Raw genomic sequence first — 4,744 nt, forward strand, 5'->3', positions numbered from 1 at the left:
TATGACCCCAGCATATACATCACCCCGGCCCATCCACCCAAGCCTGAGGTGCTTATCCCAGAAAGCATGGACTTATGCATGATGGGTGCACTTGAACCCCAATCATCTCAAACCCGTGAACCCATTACTTCCGAGTTGATGAGAATGATTGAAGATCTTCAAAGAACTGTGGCAGATTTAGCCTGGGGCTGCATTTGAAGAAAGCCAAACACTTGGCAAAGTGGAGGTGAGTGGAAAGAACAAGGTAGGGGGGTTTGGATCCCCATGAACATCTTATGTTGGCTGTTGAGGCTTTGAAAGCCAAGGGACTGAACAAAGAGCAAGTCCTCGCAGTTGTTACAAAAACTGTGGATGACACTTTTGCCCCTCAAGTTAGGGGCAGTTTGAATCAAGGGGCAAGCCGGGAGAAAGGTCGTTGTACCAGGAATGTTCCTTTCAGTTCTAATCCCGTGCTCGGAAGAGATCAACAAACTCAGTCAGCACCTGCCAATCCCTTTGCTGGTGCACCCAGCAAAAACCCATAAACCTTCAAGTACCAACCTTGAGGTCAAAGGGTCTTCCATGCCCTCTATATGCCTTTGTCCAAAGCTCTCCAAATCCTTGTTGGACAAGGCCATCTCAAACCCCTCGAGCCTCGGCCTCTCCCGAATCCTCTTCTGGCTACGCATCATGCTACCCAATACTGTGCCTTCCATCAACAAGCTGGCCATGGCACGGACATGTGTTTTCGTCTTAGCCACGAAATACAAGAACTGATTGACAACGGGGTCATTGCCGCACCAAGCTCTGCAAAGTCTATCGGCACTGGATCGGTGAACTTGGGGGATAATGTGACCATGTGATCAGGGGATGAACCACCTGTGGATGGCGCTCAGTTTTACTCCAGATATGGTGGATGGCATGCACTGTTTTGAGCACATTCGCGAATATTGTTAATTTGTACTTTCTGACTTGGTTATTGGGTCAGTCTTGTTGTTTTGTATAGAGTCAGTCTTTTTGTGCTGAGTCAGTCGAGTCTATCTTGTTGTATCGAGTCAGTCCTGTTTTGTTAGAGTCAGGTGATTTCAGGGGTGTTACCTCGGACATCACTTGCTTGTTTTGTGTTTGTCTTTTCATTTTCTTTTGAGTCTATTTCTGCCTTGGAGCTAGTAATGCCAACAGATTTGAATGAACAGCAGTGATTTTCACATTCTTGTGTTCGCTTCTGCCTTGTGGCAGTTGTGCCAGAAGTTCTGAATGAAACGGAAGAACTTTTCGCCTACTTTTCTGTGCCTCGAAGTCATTACATCGACCCAAGTTTTTTAAAACCTTTTTGAACATTGTGATGAAAATGAAGGGGAAAGAATTCCTCGGGATTTGCAAAAAAAAATTGACCAATTGAGAGAAAGAGAGGCATGCTAAGCCCTTAATGAATGAGATCATGTTTGTTAATGTGAGTACTAAGAAGGATCCTGGCTTGATCCAGATTCTTTCCTCACTGTCTTCAGTGCGAGCGACTAGTCGCATTCTCAAAAGATTTCAAAAAATGTTTTGCGCGGTCCTACGAATACTTGTATAGAATCACTCTTGAGATTGTGCAGCTTAGGATCGCTCTCAGCCCCCAAGACTCGACCCCTCACTTTCAAACCTTGAACCTTAATTCAGAATGTGCAAAGGTCAACCACAATGTGAGGCCTGTGTGGCCAGATTCGAAGCAGCCCTTGAACTAGGGGCAAGGAAAGTCAGATCAAGAAGGTCAGACGTCGTCAAAAGAAGCTTGCAAAGCTAGATCAGAAGCACCCCTCGAACTAGGGGCAAAAATGTCAGATGCGCTCGAAGAGCCCAAAATGGATCACTCCGCAAATCAGTGAAGATCGGCAAGAATGCCAAATCCCAAAAAGGAGGAAAGAAGAAAGTATTGCTGGAAAATAATTGAGTTCCTATCCACAACACTAGGGGCAATTTCAGCCCCATTGGATGGACTCTTACATCATCAGCAACCAGTAGCCATTCTCCTGGATTCTGACGACTTCAGGATCTCAAAACCATTTGACATGGACAAAGCTACACTTTTACCCTTTAGAGGCTCGTTGGGCCGAAAACCCAGAAGGGCAACCCAGGCAAAAGTTAGAGCAAGAAAAAGAACAAAAGGAACAAAAAAGAAAAATGCAAAGAATGAAAAAAAGAAAAAGAAAATGAAAAATGAAAAAAGAAAGAAGAAAAGAAATGAAAAGAATTGAAAAGAAGAGAAGAACAAAGCTCGCAAGGTTGAAAACCCGAAAGGGTGGCCATGGCAAAAGTTAGAGCGCAAAAAGAGAGGTTAATACCTGAGTGTACCTTAACCCCGAACTACGTAAGGCTTGATTCCCATCTTTGGGATACGTAGGCAACTTCATTCTGAAGTCCAGCCATTAAACATTTCAAATTCGACAGTGTCCATGTGATGGTTCTGGTAATCTTTGTCTTCTCTGTATCCGAGAGTTCGGTTGTGATTGTCACTCTGAGGACTGATTACAATGCGCTGCGGTGCTATCCAAACAAGGGACAACTTTCTGTTGCCATATAGTGTGCTACAGTGCTATTCAGACTAGAGCCAACGTTCAGTTGCCATGCAGTGCCATTCAGACAAGGGGCAATTTTCCATTTGTTTTGGATCTGATGTTGTGCATCTCAAGAGTAAATTCTGCGTTGGTCGAGCAGTGGCCATTTGCAAAAATAGTTTTTGAGAATTTTTAATGAGGTTGACTAATTCTCTCAAAAATTATTCCATTTTTCTAAAACTGGGCCATTTCTGGGACCCAAAAAAAGGAAGATTTTCAATGCTCACAGCCTGACTTGCATGATTTTAAATCAAAAAATTGAACAAGCATGTTAATCTAACTCTCATATTGGTCAGAATTGTTTTAGTAGAAAAACAAAAAAAATGGTGAAAATAATGAAACTAGGGGCACAGTTGAGTCAGGTATTCTGTCTTTTTCCCGTTGTCAACATATTGCCAGAAAAGGGCACCACTAAAGCTGATCGCAAAAGGGCAGAAAGCTCTCACATTCTCCAAGCAACGAGGTATCAAGCCAAGTGCGAAGGACGAACTGGAATGGGGCAAGATATTCCACTGCCCCATCTAGACAGATCTGATCACGTCCAAACTCCCCAGCAGAGCATCATCAATTGATGTCCGTTGAAGATTTGCTACATACCCAGTTGTAGAGGAACCCCTCTGTGGGAGGAACTCACTAGCTGTGCGCAGAACAAAGAGAATCTAGCAGCATGCTACGGGCAAGAGCCCACAATTTCTTGTTTATCCATCAACCACCTAGGGAAGGGATAAAAAATGAAAGATTGAAGAATAGAGAGATGCGCGCTGAGAGAAAAAGTGAGGAAAAAGGGCTTTTTTAGAAAAACAGAGCCTGAGGGCCGAGTGATGTGAGAATTACAAATGAAAAGGGGTCGGAAACAATACCCGGAGAAACAGGCTCCCTGTGCACATTTGAGTCTTGTGTTTTGTTGTGTTTTGTTTGTCTCGATTCTTGTTTTGAGTCGTTTCGAGTGTCAATAGGTGTGTTTAGGTTGTTTACCTTTGTTTTTCTTTGTTAAGCCATGATGCGCTGTGTGCAATCGTAGGCCCAATACCCAGTTGAGAATCCTTTTCTCATTTCAATCTCAAAAATGAATCGTTTTGTGCTCAGAGTGTTGTGTCATTCTCCATATTTGTGCAAAACAGGATTTGTTCTTTCACAAAACCTCAGGATTCAACCCAGGTCATGTGAAAATAGTAAAACTAGGACCTATCTGAAGCTATATAGGTTCCAGACTGCAAAGCAAAAGAAAATGGGAAAATTTTGAGCATTTGAGTGTGTTTTACCTTCAGAAAATTCCGAGATTGCATTCCATATGCACCTCCTCAGACCTTGTTAATGCTACCGAAGTATGAGTGCGCCTCTACCTCAAGTGCAAGCCTGCTTCAAGTCAAAATGGCAGTCTAAGCAGCACATGTGGTTTTCACATACAGATGTTATCTCTTGCCAACATAAACAGGGTGTACCCTTTTCGAGCTGAGTGTGTTGCAAAGCCCTCTGAGAGATAAATCGAGGCACCAGAGTACATGTTTGATGCCCCTCTATTGCATAGAATGTGCACTTTCATATACACTTCTGTTTCATGCGTGCCACGCATCGTTATGATTCATGCATAGAATATGCTTTCTTTCGATTCCGCATAGAATATGCTTTGCTTTCAATGTTGCAAAGAATATGCCTGTCTCATGCATAGAACATGCATTCAATATTGCATAGAATATGTTTTCCATGTTGCATAGAAAATGCCCCCATACTTGCATAGAACATGCACTTTATCGCACTTCTTTTGTGCACCTTCCTCGCACTTGTTAGTACATTGCATTGTTCGCGCTTTCTTGCTCATCTTACCTGCACTTGTTAGTGCATTGCATTGTTCGCACTTTCTGGTGCACCTCACTAGCACTTGTTGGTGCATGGCATCCCACTGTCTTGTGCACTCTCTGGTCTGGGAGACCTTAAATCCTCTAGTCTGGGAGACCTTAAATCCTGCATCTATATTCGCAATGTCTTGTGCACTCTCTGGTCTAGGAGACCTTAAATCCTCTAAAGGTGCAATTACTTTGGTGTTTTTCATGCCCGAACGACTTCCAGTGGTCTGGTATAGCCACCTGCCTGTGTTTGCGGTGAGTTCCTAGCAGACCAACTGAGACGGTGGAAACTAGAGTTCGAATGGCTTATGCCCAGAATGC

Source organism: Camellia sinensis, chromosome 1, assembly GCF_055761805.1.
Source record: "Camellia sinensis isolate YWXY chromosome 1, ASM5576180v1, whole genome shotgun sequence".
Classification (NCBI taxonomy): Eukaryota; Viridiplantae; Streptophyta; class Magnoliopsida; order Ericales; family Theaceae; genus Camellia; species Camellia sinensis.